Raw genomic sequence first — 23,091 nt, 5'->3', positions numbered from 1 at the left:
AAAAAAAAAAAAAAAAAAAAAAAAAAAAAAAAAAAGAAAGAAAAGGCACCTCTTGTGCTAAGTATTATTAGAAAATAGATAAACATTAAAGTGAGTTACAGTTGGGCAAAATATGCACAGAATACCTTTAAAGGCTGCACAGCATCACAATACTATAAACAAGTAATGAGAAAGAAATAGCTGATTTCAGGCACCTCTTGTGCTAAGTATTATTAGAAAATAGATAAACATTAAAGTGAGTTACAGTTGGGCAAAATATGCACAGAATACCTTTAAAGGCTGCACAGCATCACAATACTATAAACAAGTAATGAGAAAGAAATAGCTGATTTCTGAAAAACAGGCAGTTGTTCTCAGCAGCAGACTTCATTTTTCACTTCCTAAACATGGTCCAAATCACACAAACTCTCAGATTCTTCAATACTTCTTTCAAAAGCAGTTTGCTGTAAGAATCATAAAAACCCTAATTCTTTACACTACTCCTGTCTGATGACAAAAGCAGCAAGATGCTTGGAAATGGCAAAGAATGGGAGAATGGGGATGTGATGCAAAGGTGATTATTAGGCTTTTTCAGCTGGAAATCATCTATGGGGGGTTCCAGCAGCTGGGGGGTTCCAGAACATGGGGGGGTTCCAGCACATCTGGGCACTGCATGGTCCTGCAGCTCCAGGCCATCAGGAGCTGCCATGGGATCCCAGAGGGATCCAGGAGGCTGCTGGATCTGCAGGCATTGGCACAGCCATGGTGTCCATGTCTGAGCAGGGCAAACACAGCATTAGACAAGACACAAAAATTGAATGGATCAGGGAAGAGGAGAGCAGAGCCCTCCTTTCCCAAGCTGCCTCTCTGCACTTTGCAAATGTCTAAATAAAAAAAAAAAGAAAAAAAAAAGAAAGAAAGGGCACCTCTTGTGCTAAGTATTATTAGAAAATAGATAAACATTAAAGTGAGTTACAGTTGGGCAAAATATGCACAGAATACCTTTAAAGGCTGCACAGCATCACAATACTATAAACAAGTAATGAGAAAGAAATAGCTGATTTCTGAAAAACAGGCAGTTGTTCTCAGCAGCAGACTTCATTTTTCACTTCCTAAACATGGTCCAAATCACACAAACTCTCAGATTCTTCAATACTTCTTTCAAAAGCAGTTTGCTGTAAGAATCATAAACCCTAATTCTTTACAGTATTCCTGTCTGATGACAAAAGCAGCAAAATGCTTGGAAATGGCAAAGAATGGGAGAATGGGGATGTGATGCAAAGCTGATTATTAGGCTTTTTCAGCTGGAAATCATCTATGGGGGGTTCCAGCAGCTGGGGGGTTCCAGAACATGGGGGGGTTCCAGCACATCTGGGCACTGCATGGCCCTGCAGCTCCAGGCCATCAGGAGCTGCCATGGGATCCCAGAGGGATCCAGGAGGCTGCTGGATCTGCAGGCATTGGCACAGCCATGGTGTCCATGTCTGAGCAGGGCAAACACAGCATTAGACAAGACACAAAAATTGAATGGATCAGGGAAGAGGAGAGCAGAGCCCTCCTTTCCCAAGCTGCCTCTCTGCACTTTGCAAATGTCTTTTTGTGGTCAAGTCGAGGGTAAAAGCTCCACCATGTGGGAGAAGCTTAGCACTAGCCCAGGTGCTGGTGGTGTTTACTCCAGGGAGCATCCAGGGAGCACTGTCCTGGCAGGTGGCACACAGCGGCACGGCCACCAGGACACCCACAGCCCCTGGAGACCCAGGGAAGGCTCCCCAGCCACAAACACCCTGTGATATTCATTAATTTAGAGCACATTGTCACTGCTCTGGGTACCCACACAGCATTAATACCTGTCAATTACGAAAATGAGGGAGGCTCAGAACACTTCCTATGCTTTTGTTTTGTGAAGGAGTAACTTTTTCCAGGGCCATGAATAATACTTGGTGCTGTATGACTGAAAACAGTGAATAATAGCAAAAAAAAGGAACTGTTCCATGTTCCAGTGAAGAGACAGCCTGCCAAAACAAACATATTATGGCTGCAAAGGAAAGTAATGTGTCTGTAATTTTAAACTCTGTCCACTTTAGTAGTTCAAAAAGTTTTTATCTCACCCAAACAACAGAAGCAGTAAAACACAGCACAGAACCTGCACGAACGGACCTGTATTGTGTGTGTGGTGGTGGGGAGCAGCAGACAACTCAAATAAACTGATACCTGTGAATTTTCAAGATAAATCTACCTTCAAAGACCAACAAAGTTATTCTACACAAGCATGATATTAATTCTAAGCAATTAGGAAAAAATATTTTAGTAGGAATACTACCTAGTATTTTATGCTCACAAGTAGTCACATAATTCATTGGTAAGCCCCACCCCTCCAAAAAGAGAAATCTATCCAATAATAATCTTACAAATAATATCAGAAAAACTGACAATGTTTCAGGATTGCATTTATACACCAGTAAGAGGGAAGAAGCATTAAGTATTCTTCAGCATCAGAGCAACCAATCTTAAAAGTGTATTTTAAAAGAAAATAATTAGGGAAAATATCTTAGTTGCAGAATTTAAACATATTCACTACAAGTTTTTTTAAAAACAAGAGCCTAATCAGCATACAGGGACTGGGGTTTCAGCAGTGACTACAGATTTTGCAGGTGTTTTCAGTGGCTCCATTTGAACAGCTCCTCTATTTATCCAGTTGATTAAGCACATGTTGGGAACAAGGCAGTGCTGCTGTCAGGGTGTGCATTTGGGAGATGCTTCCCAACACTGCCCAGATCCAGAAATTCCCATTTTCCAGCCCCACTATTTAAGCACACAGATGGGATCACCAGGGAGGGGTCCAACACGGTGGGGCTCCAATGCAGTGAGCCAGCAGAGCATGGAATGGTCATTCCTAAACAGCCAGAGCTCCAGGAAATGCTGCATTCAGCCTCTCTATTTGATTTTGTTTTAATAAACATGGGTATCAAGATATGGTAGATGGGGACAGTGAGGAGGGAGGTATCTGTGACCCCGAGGACCACTGGCAGGTCCTTAGGTCCTCTGCAGCAGCCACAGCCTCCTGCTGACCCCTTCCACCACCCCAGCTCCCCATCCATGCCTCCACTTCTCCCAGGGAGCAGAGCCGGCACAGAGATCTCCCCTGCCCAGCGTGGGGCACACCCTGGGGTACACCCCTGCTTGGCCTGGCTCCTCTGTCCCCCACCACACCCTGGGCTTCCCAGGGCAGGAGGATGAGCCAGCGCAGCCCCAGGGAGCCGGTCAGCCGTGGCCAGGAGCCACCCTGCCATGCGTGTGCAGCTGGGAGACACCGCGGTTAGCGGGCAGATCGAGACAGGTTTGGCATTTGGAGAGGTGCTCTGCAGTTTTCAACACTGACATGACAAGCTGGCCTGGAGCCACCAGCAGCAAACCTGGCTGGGGAATCACGTAATGCAGAGCTCAGGGTGCTGGGACAGACATCCAGGCACCCACCAGGGACAGCCACCTCTGGTGGGACATCCCCACGGCGAGATCCCCGTCTGCAACACCACCCCAAGTGAGCCTTCCCTCTCCAAACCTCCTCCCTGGAGCCTGCTCCAGGCTGCTAAGTAGGTTGATTTTCAAGTATTTAATATCCAGTCGGATATTCAGCACTCTGGGTGGGAAAGTGGGGGGGTGGGAGGGAGGGAGGGATAAAAATCAGGCTCTGTCATCGCTCCCAAGAGCGACTCTTATACCCACACAGCCAGTTGGCACCAGCCAACCGTATCTCTGAATTTATGCTAATTCTGTCACTCATCATTACCAGTCAGTCACTCCGAAACCAGCTCTCTGGGAAACACCCCAGTTAGGCTCTATCCTTCCTGAGGAAGGATGAAGATAAATTTTAAGAACTATTTTTTCTTCAAGAAGGCTGAAACAGAGCTGAAGTTCTTGAGGCTGGTAGAAAAGGACTGTTCCAATTAACACATCACACAAGCACCTGTTTTTTTCAAAGACAAACTATCTTTTCAAAACTAACTGAAACATTTTAAATGTCTATGAGCTAAGGCCACTTTCACCAGACACATCACTTCCAACCATCTGACTTTTAGAGTCAAACCACCTCAGCTGGCTGCTCCAGGACCATTAATTTGGAGGACTGCACTCTGAGGTCAGCTAATGGCCCTGCCTCATCCACCTAGGATTTAGGTGTCTTTGTTTTCACAGTGCACAGGATCATTTCATCAAAGCTCTTACACAGCCATGCTCCATTTTAAATCCATGTTTCCCTTTAATCTACACATCCCTCCAGCGAGCTGCTTCTCCAGACATGAGTATCCTCACTGCATTCCCTGGAAAACGCTGCTTCCCACAACATCCCACCTGCCCTTACTGCTTTTATTTGCCCAGAGAACAGTTATGCACCACTTCACTCTTGCTAAGTTTATCACCATGGACAGCCATAACCCTTTTTATCAACATGATGGACTGTCCTGCTCACAGCAGCCATGGAATGGGCCAGGCCTCTCGTGCCCAAGGGAACAGAGCTCCACTGCCTCGTCCCAGAGATGGAGGGGATGGACCCAGCTCCATCACAATGGCACTCTTGTGAAATTTCCTTCCTGTTCAGTAACACATGAACTTCTCTGTATTAAGAATATTAATTGTATAAAGAGTATTAACTAAAGCGTTGATGAAATATATGGGGAAATGACGGCAAAACAAACTATTTACACAGAGAAAAAACTGTGTGGCTATCTGGATAAAATGCCTCCATGCACACAAAATAGGAAACATTCGGAGATGCATAAATCTATTTTATGTCTCATCTCAGGAATTACCATCATGCCAGCATCTGCAGTGGAACTGGAGCAAACTCAAGAGACATACATGTTGAAATCATCCTCAGTGCCTCCTACAGCAGTGAAATACTCATTAAAGATTTGCCATCTAAATACTGACTTGCACTGATCACACTTAACTTGTCAGATGTCTGATGATCCCACAACAAGGCAATATATCCATAATCACTGATTTCAGTGGTCTGTAAGTTTTGGACTCAATACACCAAGCACTGGGGTACGTTTTATTTGTATGTTCAATGGCTATAGAGCAGAATCATGTCATTGTTCAAACTGCTTAATCTGTCTCAGCATTTAAAATTAAAGTTGAAAAGAACCACTAGTGCTTTTAACTGTCCTTAAATTACATTAATTGCGTTGTTAAGCACTTTAACAGCCTTATGAAGGCAGCTAAGTAAATCACTGCTCAAAAGTAAGCCTGTACAAGCACCTCCCAAGCTCCACACAAAGACAGAGCTGTTGATGCCCCAGCCTGAAGAATGAGGATCTCCCATTCATGAGCAATCAAAGCAGAGGCTACTTTTACCCTTTGCCCAGACAATCTCTATGTCAGCATCCACTGCTGGAACATTAATATATTGTGTGCACAGAGAGCACTCAAGTTATGCTGTCATGTTTCTATTTACACCCTGTCCTGCCAGCAGGCAACTGATGTCATACACCTGTATACAACAGAAAAATTCCCAACCTAGAAATTTCTGCTGGCAAGAGATCAACAGCTGTAATGAGCACTGAAAACAAACTATCCAGCCTTCAGCCAGAGCTCGCTGATCTCTGCCTGAACTATTGCACAGGGCTAAAACTTCACTGCTCCAAGAGCAAAGATGTCACTGCCAGGATCAGCAACAGACTGAACAAAGTTAGTGCTGGTGACCACAAACTTTGGATTTTTAGATCTACAGGCTCTCTCTTTGGGATGTGCTTTCTACGTCCCATGTAACTGGAGAATGTACAGGTGTGGTGGTCAAACAACTTGACAGAAGTATTTTTGTGCATTTATAAATAAGCACACCTGTACTGACATGCAGAATATGGAACTTGCACAAAATAGCAGCCAAATTCTTGCAGCAACGACAGGCACAAGCTGAACCAAATGCAGACCAGCTTGTTTTAAGAATTGCAATGATATATATATCTCTCATATATATATATAATCTCACATATATATATATCCAGAGATACTTGATATACCGAGAAGAAACAATGGAATGAAATAAAGCAATGTGAAAGTTTGGAGCCATCTGTATATATCCATGCTGAGTATCAAACCATCTGTATTATATTCTTAGATCAGCTAAAGCAAACCACTGGCACCAGTGCCAAGATTGGCAGCAGAGACGATTTGGACCGCCACCAACGAGAACGAGCTACCATGCCTTTTAGAATAAATTTTGTAGCAAACACCAAAAGGGTTGATCAACACAGATTATCACAGCTACAACAAGCCAACTAGTTTAAAAAACAGCCTTTGCCATCCCACAGTGTTTGATTTTATGCCGTATGATAAACTCTACGCCTAAAAAGGAAATTCAGCTTCTCACTGTCCCGGTCCCGCAGGGAAATGGCTCAAACCACTCCAGCAGGTTTTGCACAAGAGCACCAAGCACCTGCACAAGGTGACACCAAGCCCATACCCCACAGCAGCCACTGCAGGAGTTCACAGCCACATTCAAGGGCACCAAACCCCACAGGAGTCAGGTGAGAGGCAACTGCACCCCAAACAGAACCCTCAGCAGCATTTTGAGCCACATCCTTGGAAGGTCTCCTGCTCCAGTGTGGGACAAAGTTTCCTTCATTTGAGAGACACCAGCAGCACCAAGTGACCCACACTCATTTACTCCATCTCCTCCAAGCCCAGTCTCTACCATTCTACAGCACCCACTTGTCCCAGGAAATTTCATTGATCCTTTGAAGTCTAGCCTAAATTTCTAAGGCAAAAATGCCAAAATATCCTTGAGGATCAAGTTGCTGATGTAAAGAACATTGGCTAACCCCAATAATTTTATTTTCATATTTTAAAAGAGCCCAAAAATAACTATTCACCACCTTTTCCTCTGCTTGAGATTTTGAGAACAACCCGCCTACCAAAGAGTGTAATTCTCTTAGCACTAAGAATTTTGCATGGGTGGAACTCTTTAGCTAAAAGTGATGATAAATAACACCTCCTCAATCCTGCAATCTCCAGAAACAGTTTACAAGAACTAATACATTAGGCTGATTTGCAATGTTAAACTAGAATTTCCCAACCCTCTGATGTCCACCTGAAGGGTGCCAGGGGAGACATCAAGATCAAGGGAGCACAACACGAAGTTCAACTGTCTGAGGATCTTCCTTCCTCTCTTCCTTTGCTCTTGTGGGAATATCTAACTCTGTGATAAGTTTCTGTGTGGAGAATCGGCAGATATAACACATTGCCACATCCTGAAAGCTCATCCATCACCCCTCCAACAGCCTCACAGGACCCTCGCTCTGCTGGGAAGCACACCACCAGCCTGGAGCTGAAGGTACAACCCTCTAATGACAGATTTTTTTTCAGCATTCACACAGCACTTAGGTGTTAAATCAGCAAAATTAAGCAGCATTTTTTCAACCTTGTGTACAGTTTATGTGCAAATGCTGCTAATTGACAAAAAAACTGTGTACACAGGTTCAAGAACTTGCCTGCACATTCTTGTTACCTCTAGACCTGCCATACAAAGGCCCACACACACTTCCATCAATGAAATGGGTCGCATATGATTTTTTTTAACTTATGCATACACTCAATGCAAAGCACCTTCTGAAGAGTCCAATAAAGGTATCAAAGAACAGCAGAATAATATCCTTTCCCCAATAAAACATATTTGCACTTTGAACTATGCATATTGTTTAACTCCATTCGGAATCCTATTATGAGAAACTTATTTTATGAGTCTGCCAAAAAGCCTGGTTACCAGAAGCATAATCACAGTAAGCAATAAAGGCTGACATGGAGGATATTTCTAGGCAATTACAGCAGGTGTTTTAAAGGCATAAAGCTGCAGAGTTATAAATCTATTTAGAGCCACAAACACAAAGAAAGTAAAAGGCAACCAGAAGGTTCAAACTCGCACAGCAGAAAAATATTGTTCCTCTTCCCCTGCAGAATACAGAGGCTGCAGGAACAAGTTCACAGTGAATTTCAGCAAGTCAGAAGAAAACAATATAAAATGCTGAGGTACAACAATCACTGCAAAATGAATGTAATGCCTTCAAAGAAGGATGCAGCATACATACATACATATATATATATATATATAAAAGATACAAAGCTCAAAAAATCCTATCTCTTAAGGACTGCTAGATTGCTTTTAAAATGTTGGTTTTTTTCAACTCAATTAAGCAGGGTTGCATGTAATGTCTTCTGTTGCATGATGAAGTTTGAAAAGACAATGGAGGGTGCCTACAAAAAGTAAAGTTGTAGATGTGACAAGTCCTATTCAAAAACTTGTACATGAGCTGTATCTACAATGCAGAATTGGTGGAGGGAACTCAGGGAGAGCTGACTTGCCAACACAACACGTAACTTTACAAAATGATTGCTGGTTATCAAAGTTGCATAAGCCAAGAGACAACACCAACTATAAATATGACTACCAGCTATTCCACACAACCCCAAGCATCCTGCCAAGCCCTCCTTCATGTTCTCTCTCACACAGACAAAGGCCTCAAAGCCATGGGACATCTGCCAGGGAAACAAATGAAGTTAAAAAACCAGAAGAACATGAACATGTACTAACCTAAACTTGTGTGTTCTTTCTTCCCAATTCCTCCCCCTACAAAGACGATGTCTCAGTTTACTGTACTCTTTTCCTTCTCCCAACCAGTCTTAACTCTTGGACCAATGTTTTAAAGTTTCCCTACCTTTGAAAAAATAATGTTCAGTTCTTAAATGTTTTGCCAGATCTGGACCACACCCTGCCCTCTCCCAAAATCTTGGTTGTTTGTCTCCTATTGCACATAATCAATTATAGCCCTTTCAGGTTTGTATTTTGCATGGTGGGAGCTGATCCAGAAAGGAGATTGTGCTTGTGTGAGCTTGTGTGTTTACACAAACACACACACACGTATACACACCTTGATAGAATTGTTTTGTCTCTATAGAACTTAAGGGGATTTTCCTGAAACAGAGTTTTTCACTCATAAGCAGATAAGCACTTGATAGAAAAAAAGCAGCTGAAAATTTGACTCTTACCAGGTCATGCAAATCACTTAAAATACAAAAAGAGCAGAACCCCCATCACTCTATCACCACAAGAAGTGGGAATCAATCCTAAGCAATAAGTACAGAAAAATGCACAGACACCCAGCAGAGCTCTCCAGTTGCGCTGTGCATTTCCCTCTCCCCGTTGTTCCTCCCGGATTCAGTGTCAGACACCAACTCCGATGTTTGACAAAAAAGGGATACGGCAGATTGCCCACCAGCCGCAGCGTGTGCTGCCAAGTGAGAAATACAAGCTTGGAAACAGGCTCGAGATTCCAGCCAGGACAGCAAGGCTCAGAGCATCACACCAGTGACATAACTGAGCGTGGTGGGGAGAGGCTGGAGGGGACGTGGGAAGTTATTGCATGAAATAACTCTGCAGTGCATGCAAAGGAGCTGTTTTCAGTACCCAGCAAGACAACTTCATCATTTAGGATTGCCAAGAAATAACTGCAGCTTTCTTCTTTCTGATTTTTCTTTTTAAACTAAGTTGAACAGCTAAATCCACCTTTTCTACTCAAATGTGAATTTTCCAGCATAACTTTCCTGTGGATGTTCTGTACCTAAATTTTCTTTATTAGCTACAGTAAAGTGACAATCAGCTTTCAGAGCACTTGGCAGAACAAGGATCACCCTGGGTCTAGCTCACAACTTTGGGCTCCTACAACATTATAAAATAAAGTTTACATCCTAGAAAAGACAAGAATCATCTTGTTAATTTGTTTGGTACAACAGTGTGAACAGCACATGTAGACAAATACTCAATTTGTCTTCAGACAGTTTTTAGAAGACAGACATTTTATCAGCGGATCTGTTAACACTTTCCTTCAGAAAATATGTTTCGCCTGCCAGCAAACAAACAACAAAATAATGTGTCATATCTGTAAAATGAGGGAGAGAAATAATCAAGATTAGCTTCAAAGTGTTGCAATAAAACAACAATAATCAAAGGCTGGAACACGGAACTCATGTTTCAGCCGTGTGCTCACAATCTCACATTTGCTCTTTTGCTCTGCAGTACCTGCAGACACGGTGGCATTACACGGTGATTCTCTCCAGTTCTGCTATTTAACAATAACCAGGGAAATGTGATGCTCATGAACCCAGCGTGCCGTGGGTTGGAAGGCACTGCTGGAAACCAAAGCACCTTACACGGGCTGTGCTACACCCAGATCATCCCAAAAGGCAAATCAGCTCCACGCTGGGAAAGGCACCCGGAGATGGTGCTGCTTGTTCCAACCCTTCTCAAGTCAAGAAGCACCACTGCAACTGATTTACCCACTGGGAAAAAAAACCAGCAAAATTCTGTTATCTTTCTGTTTAACTTGACATAATAACTGCTAAAGAAGTTCTCTATTTTGAATTCAGGGGTACAGAGGAAACTTTAACCAGCAAACACTACATGGAAGCATTTTTGAGTAAGGCTTCCAAGATCCTAAAAACATTTTTAGTAAGCTCCATAAATTGTAGTTCTAATCAAGGATTAAATTTGGAGACTAAACACCTCTTTATTTGAGGGCAGAGAGGCTTAAATCTTTTTGTATTAATGCTGAGCTATATCATCTGATATTTTTGCTATGACCAACCTATAAAACCTGTCAGCTTCACTCAGTTTACACAGGGCTTTAATTATGTTTAACTAGAATCTGAATGATCTAATTACTTAACATCTTACAGCACAAACTACTGAGGACATCTGGTTGAGCAACTGGCAAAGGAGTCAGGGAAATAAAACCACTCTTGTGTACCCTGCTGAGGACCCTGCAAACAGCTCTCCCTCCAGACAGCTTCCTTCTTCCATCCCACCTGAACTTTCTGCTGCCTGAAAACAGCTCTGTGAGAACAAATCATCCACCAGCTCAAAAAAAGTCAGGTGAAGAAAAACTCTTAGTGCCATGAGCAGGATGATGGGACTTTGAAGAAGTTTTTTGTTTTGCTTTGTTCATCATTGGGTGAAAATCCAGATCATGCTCTTGGCCTTTCTGGGCTCCTTCTCCCACCACTCTCCAGGAACTGAGACATGGGGAATCACCCCGAGCACAAGAACACTAAAACTGGTGTCAGCTCACCTACATCAGTGCCAGCATGAAGCTCTCACACCTGCAAGCCTCTAAGATTTTAAAGTGTGTAACCTCTAAGGGAGCAGATCTTAGTAAAACCAGGGAAACTCCACTGGGGGGACCAAGAAGTCACACAGAGAGCCCTGAGGTTAAACTGGGAATAAGCAGCAATATGAGCTGAGGATCCTTTTGGCCACGAACGCTTAAATGGTTTCCATAATGTCAGCCTTGGTCAGAGTCTTTCCCTTGGCCTGGCTCCCTGCCAGGTGATATCACACTTCATACCTGAGCACTGTTCAAAGAAAAGGGTGCCCAAAACACAGGAAGCTGCTGTCGTGACCCATATTGAGCAGACAAGCTCCCACTTTAATCTCTTCGCCGTGAAACCGCAGCGTGCTCACCCAACACATTAACCTGACGTGGTCAAAGACGAAATAAAACCTGAAAGTTCTGGTTTAAAACCCAGTTAAAGCTGCCGTTTTCTGTCTTTACTTTTCCTTAATGAACAGATGGAAACCAGCAATAACCATCTGGGTAAAGCAGCAATAGCTGTAAAGCACAATAATTCCACAAAAATACACTAACAAGGTCACTTAAGTGTTTCTCTAATTGTCTCTTGCCCGTGACCTTTTTCAAAGATCTCAGATAAAAAAACAAAACCAAAACAACTTATGAAAGATCCTTTGGCATCTCTGACAGCATCACAATTTGATTCTGTATCCTGGGGAAATTCCACTTGGGGAACAACATTCTGCCTTCCCAGATTCCCCCTACTTTCCCCTGACCTCCCAGGAAGAACATCCAGCTTTCCATGCTCCACGACAAAATTGATTATCCCTGAATGAGCAGTAAAACTAAACCATTCCTGTACTCGCAATGCAGCAAATGTTTTGGAATCCTTCAAGATCAAAGCCACTCTATTAATAAACTTATATTTTTATATTCCTTGCAGCTGAAAAATCCAATTAAAACACTACAGTGACCTTTTAGCAGAGAACGACTGTCACAGTGAGGACAGGATCAGAAGACACCCGAAGCAGAGTTCCAGCAAAAATGGGATAGACAGGAAAAGAGACTCTTGCAGTTGTTTTACTTCAGTCACTGGGGTGGTAAAGGGTGGCCTAATTCAATAGGAAGATCTGAGAGGCTTTTATTAGGTCTCCCAAGTAGTGTAACTGACAGTTAAACAAACAAAGTGTCAGGCCTTAAGTCAGCATTTAGAAAGTAAATTTATAATGAAGAGCTGACAATCAAGACACCGTCCAAAGGGGCTGCTGCCAACCAACAACTTTTAAAAAAAAAAAAAAAAGGCAGCTAGATATGGAATGAATATTTCTTACCATTGAAATTAACTTCACAACTGGTTGGTAAAATGATTACAGCAAATAAATAGGGCACAAAACACTGTGAGGTGTGACTGCAGTTTGCCATGACATCCCTGGAAGCAAGGCAAGAGCACAGGCTCCCAGCCCAGCAGCAGTGGCTGTGCTGCCCCACACCAGGCACCCCCACTGCCTCACCAGCTCCCATCCCATCCACAAAACCAAAATGCACCAAAAACTGAAAACTAACACACAGAGCCATCATCTCCTGGTATCAGGAGCTTTCACACTGGCAGGAGAAAGGCTCCAACCCCAATTCCTGCCATCACCTTTCACCAGCCAGGACCCTGGCAGCTATCAGGAGTGCAAAGCCAGGAGCTGGAGACACAACAACCTTTGGCACACAGGCAGCAGCCAAGCACAGAGAGCACCTTTCCAGCCCAGCACACTGTGCTGCAGTCCCAAAGTAACTTTTCAGCCCTTGCAGTGAAGTTAATTTTTAAGAAGATGGCACGTACAACAGCTCTGGTGCACGGTGACCACTTTCTAAGATCCTGAAATCAATCTGAACTATTAAATTCTTCTTCTAATTCCAGTTAAAGTAGGTTTTCACAGTTCCAATTTTAGACTTCAAGTTCTATTTACAGGACAGAAAATCCCAGATAGTGACACTAATCAAGTTTTACTTAGCTTGGCATATTAAAGAACTAACTATTCTCAGGATATGCCAGAACATCTCAGATGCTAACAGATTTTAATTTATCATCTAAACCAAGCTGATCACAGCACAGTGTGTGTGATGTTTTAATAATTTGTGCTGTATTTAACACATCACTCCAAGAAAAAAATCCCACACAGTTCTGGTCTCACTAGCTGATGGCCTGGAGCACAGCAAAGGCCTCACAAAGAGAAAAAAATGTGTATTACGAGTTGTACAGAACTCAGCTTTTACAATAAAGCTTTCCAGCCATGGGACTGACCAAAACTCTGCCTGCACTTAAATGAAAACGTGAAACCACCTCCTCCTCATGAGCATGGAAACAGCAAACCATTGGCCATAAACTGAGAGCATGGCTTTGTAGGACAGTTTAATTTGATTCCAATCCTGACCTAAACTCGGGAATTAATCCTCAGTCCTGCAGGGGTGAAGGACTATCAGTAACACTGATGGTCCCCAGAGTTTCACAGGATCAGGAAAGTAGAAAAATAAAATTCTTACAAAGTACAGAATAAATTCTTATAGAAGAATTCTTCCCTCCATACTGTCTGCTTCATCCTGGGAAGCAAGAGCACAGCACCCCCTGAGCTCACCCCTACAGAGCCACAAGTACCCACTCACTTTTGGGAGGAATGAAAAAAATATATTCTGAGTTTCAAGTGGTAATTAGGAGTATAAAGTACATTTGCCTAAGAAAACAGACAAATGTGTAGTGAACAGAGGCAGAGAGATGAGCTGAGGACACAATATGAGCAAGCTGCCCTTTTCCAGCATCCCAAGAATTTTGAAAGCAACACTCCATGCCAAAGAAAATGTGCAGAAACCTATAAGCAAAAGAAAACTAAAGCTCCTGAAAGAGGCAGGGCAGAGCTGGAAGAAGGGAAGGGAGGAGAAACCAGTGCACTCAACTGTATTTTTTAAATCCATGAAACACTTGCACTCACCTAAAAGAAACTGAGGTTACAATTGTGTAAACAACTCAGCACAAAAGTCTCTCCACAGAAAATCAATTGCAAGACTGCTGGCTCCTTGTTTTTAAATGTTTAATATTACCCCATCCCCACAATTAATATCAGAAAAGCAACTGTGCTCATACCAGACATACCAAACCAAAGCTGAGTTTTATCAATATTAACACACACAGATCTGCAACAGAAAAACAGATATGTAGTTCACTGACAAAATTAACATTCTTGTGTTTCAAATCCTAGACAAAGGGTACCTTTTATTTATGGATGAAAATGAAGCAAACATCTTTAAGTGACAACATGATACAAATTTACTTTGACGTGAACATGCAATAAAACGAGTAAACATCCAATAAAAATAAAATGAAAAATAATTATAGACAAGACACAAGTATAAATTTTATTGAGCTACTGTGACAACATTTGTGTGTCACATCAACGAAATAACAAGAAAATGAATGGAACTGATTAGAAACATGAGATAAAGGCAAAGATGAGAGGCTGCTGGACTAGGATGGAGATACATCTTTGCTCACAGCTTAACCCTGGGCTGGGCAGAAAGGGCAGCTCCTTCAGCCAAGCTCAGCCAGAAACTCTGACTACACACGAGCTAAAACTTCAGCACATGCAGCAATGCTCACTGGGTGTTGTGCTAAACAGGGATAAAGTTTATCCAGCCTTGCCAAGCTCAGGGAGCCAGGAGCACAGCCCCAGCAGGGAGCAGGACACGAGCAGGAGACAGGAGATGGATATTCCTGATGGCACAAGCAGCACAGATAAAGCAAACCCCCAACCCTACTGACAGCACAAGCAGGCTGCTGGTGCACTGCAGAGCCTGAGTAATTGGGATGAAAGGGAAAAGTTAAAAAGAAAAGGTTTCAAGCTATCCCATGCTATGTGTTTGGTGAGTTATGAATTTCAGCCTTCAAGTACAGGTGCAGCACATCATGTAAGAACTGCTCTGCATATCTCCCCTCTCTCCTCTCTTTGGCCATCCAGGGGGCCCAAAGGCTCCTTGTCCTTAAAATTTACTGTCCTTAAAACCACCTTACTTTTCTTAAAACCACCAGAGCATGGCTTGGGATGGAAGAGCCTCCCTGCCCCTGGCTGGCAGAGCCTGGCCTGTCCTGCTGGAACAGGGAGCTGTTTCAAACCTTGGGCTGGAGCTTGAAATGATGCAACCACAAACTGCTGAATTTTTAATTCAACATTCATATAGTTTGCTGCCTATAATGTAAATTTTAAACAGCTTTCAATATGCAGAGAAATATGAAGGCAAACTTGATAAATTGTACATTACATCAAACAACAGGGAAGTATGTTTTAAAGTAAGTGTGTCTATGTATGAGTAACTCTAGATTATAACTTTATAACCAAGGGCAAGAAACATTTTTTCCAGTGATTTAGTACCAATCATTCTCAATATTCTTTTAGGACAACCAACACTTTTTTCACATTCATTTCTGTAGAAACTGTTTTCAGCAACAGCCTGAAAAGCGCCTACAAATCAGCACGTTCTCTGACTGAGCCATTTAAAATACTGAGAACAAAGGTACAGAAAATGTAACCACTGAGCCTTGTTTATCTACAAGACAGAATTAAGTAGCAGCAAAACCCAACAGTAACTGCTAACTCACAATCTTGTATCTCAAAGAGGGGCTGGGAGCACTATCAGCGTTTCCCAGATGGAGAAGCAAACCAGTGCAGGCAAGGGACGTGTTCAGGGGATGGGGCAGCCCCTGGCAGTGGGACAGCAACTCCCAACTCATCTGAGAGCCACTGCCACCCCCTGACTGTGCTCACGCTGAAGCTGTTCAAGGCTCTGTGTGTCAGCACCACTGCCCAAAGTGATGTTCACATACAGACATTTCTGAAGGGCTGATACACACCAGCTTCAGTTCAGCCTTGGTAAGAGGAATCTTTCGTTTTCGTTAGAAGATTGGTTCAGCAACACCATGAAACCACAAACACCTACCAGAGATACCGAGAGCAGAAGGAGCAAGACTTAACCCATGAAACTTCCACTGCATCTCATCATCTGCAACACTCCCTTTTGGCTTTGCAGTTTTGTTTCTGCAGGAATAAGCCAGGGCATTTCCACTCAAAACATACAAGCTTTTGCCATCTAAGATATATCTAAGTCTGAGTCTTTATTTAAAAAAATAAAAAAAGAAAAACAAAAAGGCAAAAAGCTAGGAAATTCCCAAAAAAAAAAAAAAGAAAAAAGAAAAAAAAAGGCAAAAGCTAGGAAGTTCCCTGGGTTTTTTGCCCCCTCCTTTATTTTTCAGTAAGAACAATAAGAATGTTTCTCCTATTCATAATACCTGAAAATACCATGCAGGTGGATAGAAAGCTACTAAGAAACACAAACCCTTGATTGTCACAGGGTAACACTGCCAGTGCACTCTGTAGTCACACCACCACCTCAGCATCCCATGGACAGTTTTTCCCAGGATGTACCCACCAGGACAGCCAGGAGGCAAACCCCAGGTGATCTAAGGTGAGCAAGTGCAGGTGAGGTGGATTTGGTGGCAACACTACAGCCAGGCATTTGTTGGGAGACCCACCACAGTGTCCTGTGCCCTGCCCAATATTAATATAAAGGCTAAAATAAGCTCTCTTCTCCCATCTGTACTGCAAGAAGTTTCATTTCCAAGTCCTAGGTTTATGCTCACTCCTTACCTCCTTCCTTTCTTCACCACTTCCCTCTACCCCTCCACTCCTTTAAGCAGCGTCATTTCCCCCATACCACTTGTTTTAATTTTTACTTCCCTCTAACATAGCCACCCTCAGCTAGTCACACGTGAGCCACAGACAGAAACCAACATTTCTCAGCAAGGAAAGACCTCTGCAATGTGTCAGAACTGCTCCTGCACACACCCTCCCCAAGCCCATAAAAGCAATCCCACGGTGACGTGATAGAGCAGCAGCACTGGACCATCCCAGCTCCACAGCTCCAGGGATGTGATAAAATGTGTCCAGGAATCCGAAAACCATGGTTTGGTCTCACCTGAATTCCCACATGCAGTGCACACCTGGGCTCACCCATACAAAATCACTGGATTGAGCAAGAGGAATGGTCACGTTCCCATGGAATTTGTGCAGCCATTTAGCCATATTTTATCCTATCATTCACAGAAAGCTTGTGCTGGCACTCCAGATGCTGCAGTCTCCAGGCTTGCTCATTCACTAAGGTACATTTCCACACAAAAGAGCAGAACCACAGGATCTGCTCAGCTCTGATGTATGAACTCCTCTGAAAAGCCTCGGAGACAGCCATGGCCTACATCCGTACGTGCCTCAGAGTGCTCACAACCAGAGACACAAAGATATGGGGAATTCAAAGCATCCAAACACAGCAGCTTAAAATACTTCTGTGCATCTGCTTTAGAGCCTTTCAAAAATGAGTAATCTTCACCTCTGTCTTCCCAGAGCAGATCACTGGGTCCATGGAGGAGGAGGGTGAGCAGCACCCCAGCTGCCCTCCCTGCTCCCCAGGAAAGGCAGCACAGCTCCAGCCCCCACAGAAACTTCCTTATTGCCCCAACTGCCGACAAAGAATAGAATTATTGCAAGGCAAGGGGGCAAGTGAACTGCCAGGGAGGCAAAAAGCTGTTAGACACGAGTGTGACAGGCTCCAGCTGCACACCCCTGCCTGCTGTAACACACACAGGAGCTGTCGGGCTCCTCCCGGCTTTAACACCTTCATACCAAAAATTATCTTTATTCAGGGTAAATGTTTAACTCTGCTAAGTCACAGGAGGTGCAAGTAACACTGCAGTGTCTTGCTAGAGACAGAACAGAAGCACAACCAGGGTACAGTGGTGGATCTACTGCAAATTCCTCACTGCCTAGAGCTTTCCTGGAAATCCAAATTACTGTTGGACAGGAGTGGAGACCTTTGTTACATTCAACAAACGACACCCAACTGTGTTTAATCTTTTATAAAAACTTAACATTCAACAATCTGTCTGCATTCCACGTTCTGCACAATCCAACCAGTGCAATAGCCTGTATTTTCTTCATTATAACTGCCAATAAAGGCAGAAATCACTGATTTGCCTTGTCAAACCAGAGACAACAAAAACAAGCTGAGAACATATGTCACAAAATGAGTAGGATTTATCTTATGTTCACTAATTTAAGGGCACTATTTCTGACTGTGAGGTCCAAGTTTCTCCCATCCTTCCTGGTACATTCAATGCCATGTGTGAGCACTCCAGTACAAGTCTCCTCACCTAACACTCCCTGTCTTCTGCAAACAATCCCATTCCAGCTTTCCCCCTCTCTCATCCTCAAATCTTTCTCCCCACTCCCCCATTCCAGTATAGTGGACCATTGTCACTATATTCCCAGTACAGAAAACATAGTATTTTCAAGGCCTTCCCACAAAAAATATGGGAAAAAATCAAGCACAAGTGCAGGAAAAACCTGGATACACAAGATGGGAACTTATGACCCGGCTTACATAGAAAGGCTGCAAGCCAGTGCACACTGCTTGCTCGGTGCCTTAAAAAATACCAATCATCCACATATGTGTCTGTTCTCTACCCAGTAAATAAACTGCCTTTATTCTCAGCCTCAGTGTGATCAAACTGAAACTCTGGATTATGCATTTTTCTACATCCACTTTTTGCATTACAAATCAGCTTGCAAATAAAGAATAACTGTTCGCTGGAATTTTAGACTGCATGTAATTTCTTCCCTAGAAAATGTTTCACCCCTTACTTATTTGGTATTGTCAGACACAGCCAATCAGTGTGATTTTTCCTCAGAAAACTCCCAACCATTACCATATCCCAAATCCTCCCTGCTGCACTTCTCAATACATCATCCAATTAACCACAAACTTGGCACTAGAGCAGAGTGACCGAAGCACGCAGTGACTCTGCCACATTTCTGATGGGCATTATTTCATTGCAGGAATAGAGCAAGGGATAGAAAAGCTCTCAGAGATTTATTCCCGAGGAACAGGACTCAAGGAATCCTATGAAAGACAAGTTCTTGTGCCAGAAGTACATCAAGGGCCTTTCTTCTGGTATGTCACGTGTGGTGGGTGTCCAGGGACATCACCCTGACTGCCACAAGCTGCCAAAGCTTTCCTGCTGCAGGGGAGCAGGGATTTTCTTGGAGTATCCTGGCAGCAGTGCCCTGCCTTTGCCATCCCTCCCTTCCTGCAGGAACACCCAGCTGCTTTCACCTCTCCTCTCCGAGCAGCTGAGGGGAGCAGAAATGGGTTTACAGCAGCTGCAGACTCTGCTCCACATGCACACCCCACTACCACTATAAAGAGAGGACCACTGACTGCTTTTAGGACAGAAACAATTCTACAATGACCTGCACAGATACCGAAATTAAACACTCAGACCTGACCACTAATTCCACTGCTGATGAAGCATACGAACTCCTTCACAGATCAGCTTGTGCTCTGGTACCATCAGACCCAACTAAAAGATGCTAACAACTCTGCCTGTTTCTAATTCAGTAACAGAAGTACTTCAGCATTTAAAAGCTATTAATTACAACTTAGTTTTTCCAGATTTTGTTACAGATTTTATAAGATCAATGGTTTACCCTAAACAATTGGTCACAGCCTGCACAGAACTAATATTCTATCCTTACTTTAATCATATATGATGCAATACCAGGATGAGATTCTAAAAAACAAACACATTAGCAAGATTTGCCTTTAGATTTTCACTCCCCAGCTTGATGGTAACGAGTTCTGCCATTCTGCTCAAAAGCAATAAGAAACTGTACTTTTTACCAGAATGTGAGCCTCTCCTAAAAAGCTACAATGACATTTTGAGAACTTGTGTTTATTGTCAAAATAACTACAGATAGTTTAAGTTTTCAAACAGTATTAACTTCTTCCATTTGTCCTCAGATCCAACTCAGAGCTGTGGCTCAAGCTAGATTTACTCCTGTTGGTCAGAGAGACCAGCTGCCTCCTCTGCTATTGATATACACACCCATATTCAGAAATATGAAGCAAACTGTCAAGGAGAGCTGCACGCTGTGCCCATGGGAACACGACGCTCTTTTTCCTGTTCTCCAGCAAAAGGTTGCTTTTAGAGTGATGGGGACACCAAAAACTACAAACAAACCAGGACCATGGAACAGCAGGTTACCTTCACGCTGCTGATCTGATTCCAATCACACAGCTGCTTCCCGACGGGACGTGCAGCTTTAACTGGAGGGCAGCAGCATTTCTCCAGAGATTTCACCTGCATTTGCTGCCACAGCACTCCCTGTTTGCAAGGGGCTGTTTTCTCTGAGCACTGCAACTCCCTCCCCATCAAACATGGGTCCATCTGCCACCACAGGGCAAACTGAGGCAGCAAAGCCATGCCCATTCCAGTTTCTTTAGGAATCATGCCAGCCTTTACTACAGAAAAGGGTTAATGTTCAGCTGCTTGCCTCACAGGTACAGTCTCCAGTGAAGAGCCCTGTTTGATACCTGTAGGAAGCTGCCATTTTTGCATCTCATATTCCATTTGTGAACAGACCTTTTTGTTCTTTAATCCAAGTTCTGAATTATTTAATCCTGTCTCCAACACTTGAAACATCTTTCCCTATAAACAAGGGGTTATTTAGCGAAAGGAAATAAATAATTTAAAAAGTCAGACCCTAAAGTGTTCCTGGCTCTGTTTTTAATTAATATTGATACAATCTGGAGAAACCTGCTGCTTAATATTACAAGGCAGGTCGAAGCTCATCAACAGTTAAACATCTCCTTCTAACAGAAGGTGGAAGAGGAAGTTGGGAGCAGCCGGGTACGCGGCGATCGGGGACTGCCCAGTCCCAGCTCCTCACGACTTTCTCATGCACAGAGAGCTTCAAAGCCCTCACACCCCGAGCTCCACGAGCTGGAGTTCTGCAGGGCACAGGTGGAGTTGTGTTAAGCATAAATCCTCCAGGCTTTCGTGCTGGAACAGAGAGTACGCGGAAGTATTTTTATTTTCTACAATTCCACGCTCGAAATACGTCAGCGCAAGCGAAGGACGGGGACGGAGGGAGGCATGGACAGTTCTGTGGGACTGAACTTCATCCCTGGGAATGATAGTTTTTATAGCACATTGCTTCATCTGCAAGTGGGAGTAAATATTACACTACCTCTTCGTGCAGATGGGTGGGTAAAAAAGAAAAAATAAAAAGCTAATTTGAAACAAATTAACTATTCTGCATAGGGAGGAAGGTATTCTCGCCCTCCCCGGTCACTCCAGGGCTCTCTGCAGACAGAGTGCATGCAAAGTTAACAAACTCTGTGCTGCTCACAGCCTGCCTGCTGAACCTGCCAACAGGTGAACAGCCTCAATCCGCAGCACGGATAAATAATCACCAGTCCTCAAAAGCAGGTAATGAATATTGTTCAAACAACTCTAAGCTGGCGTTACCAGAATGCTTCAAAGGAGAAGCTACAAGCTGTTCAAGTCAGACTGTCACATTTAGTCTGCAAAAACGAGATTAAGGTTTGTACAGTGATACTCCACAACAGGTTTTACAGTATGCACAGAAATTAAATTATGATAAAAGTGAGCTATTTTTTTACTAAAAACAGAATAGAACAATCTATCAAAATGCCATTTGGCTGTGTTCATTACATTTTAGAATTTAATTTACATGATAGATACTTTAGCATAATATGTTTTAATCAATAAGCATTTCTGAAGGCTTTATTTTTACAGGCAATATTTAGACTTGTTCACCGTTAAATGTAACGCCACGGCAGCGATGTTCAGAGCGTTTATTTTCCTATGCTAAGCAAGTACAGCCACACGTACACAGAGGCAAAAGCAAAAGTCCACAATTAGAGATGTCAGACCTTGTTTAACTACATCTTAATTTAATCCATTTTATTTTATACAATTCTACATCTGGATCTCATTTTCTGTATTCCTGTAGGTATTCCGGGTCACTATTAAGAACCCTTTCAAGTTAGCAAAGTTCAGCCAAGTCTACCTTAATCCAAAACCTTTAAAAGAAACAATAAAACGCGAAAGGGGGTGGAAGACGACAGAGAAACCTGAAACAAAACGCTACTTTACCCCACCTCCTAATGCACCTGAAAGTCGGAAGGGACCGGCCTCCCAGCACAGATCCCACGCAGCACTTCCCCTTTCGGGGGCTGCTGGGGTGGGAGTTTTGAATATTATATATCTATATTATATATTATATCGCTCCCGCACGCCCGGCCGAGGGGAAGGGAGGGCGGCAGGAGCCGGGTCCCGCTGCCGGCCCCCTGCGAGCATCCCCTCACCTCCAGCGGGAATGCGGCTCTGCCCAGCATCAGCGCACCATGCCTCCGCCTGCCGCAGCCTCCGGCCGGCTCCGCCGCCGCCTCCGCGGGGGCCAGGGTGGGCAGCCGCCGGCTTTCGAGCCAATTTATTTAAACGGGAGGCAGCGGCGGGTTCGGAGAGGCAGGGCAGCGCCTTCCTGCGCCAATCAACTGGGAGACACGCGTGTTGCAATCCCATTCACGGCGGGAGCAGCACCGATACAGCGTCTGACAACCCCCCCGGCCCGCCCCGGCCTTATCTGTAGCCCGGCAACTCAATTAAACCGTGGGGCCGCAATTCCCCCGGGGACGGTCCCCGGGGGCAGGGGGAGGGAGGCCGGTCTGCGAGGACTTTCCCTCGCAGGAAACGGCACTTCGGGGCTCCCCCGAGCCAGCACGCAGTAAAGCATCAATATTCCGCTCATCTGTCAGATCCTGGACAGCAGGAGAGGCTGGAGAGCCCGTGAATTATGTAACGTGCCCTCCCGCCGCCGCGGGGAGATGCGCCGCCGTGCCCCGCGCCGGCCGGGACGCCCCCGCGCCCCTCCGCCGCTGCCCTCCCGAGCCCCCCTCTCCGCGCACCGGGCGCTCGCCCCTTCCCCACCCCGCGGGACCCTCCGCCGCTCGCTCGCTCCCTCCCTGCCGGCCGGTGCCCCCGCGTCCCCTCCCCTGGCGGCCCGGCGCGGTGCCCGCGGCGGTCGCAGGGCGGCGGCCGGAG

The 23,091-nt window shown here is 44.2% G+C and overlaps 1 protein-coding gene across 7 annotated transcripts in view; it reads right to left on the bottom strand.

Annotated features, from left to right (window-relative positions):
- Positions 1-23,091, bottom strand: part of CUX1 (cut like homeobox 1) — a 273,426-nt gene that overhangs the window by 249,604 nt on the left and 731 nt on the right. The gene's annotated exons all lie outside the window — the stretch shown is intronic.

The sequence above is a fragment of the Passer montanus genome, unplaced genomic scaffold, assembly GCF_014805655.1.
Source record: "Passer montanus isolate IOZ18808 unplaced genomic scaffold, ASM1480565v1 scaffold44, whole genome shotgun sequence".
Lineage (NCBI taxonomy): Eukaryota > Metazoa > Chordata > Aves > Passeriformes > Passeridae > Passer > Passer montanus.
Note: the sequence above shows the minus strand (reverse complement) of the source record. Positions and strands in the feature narration are given on the sequence as shown.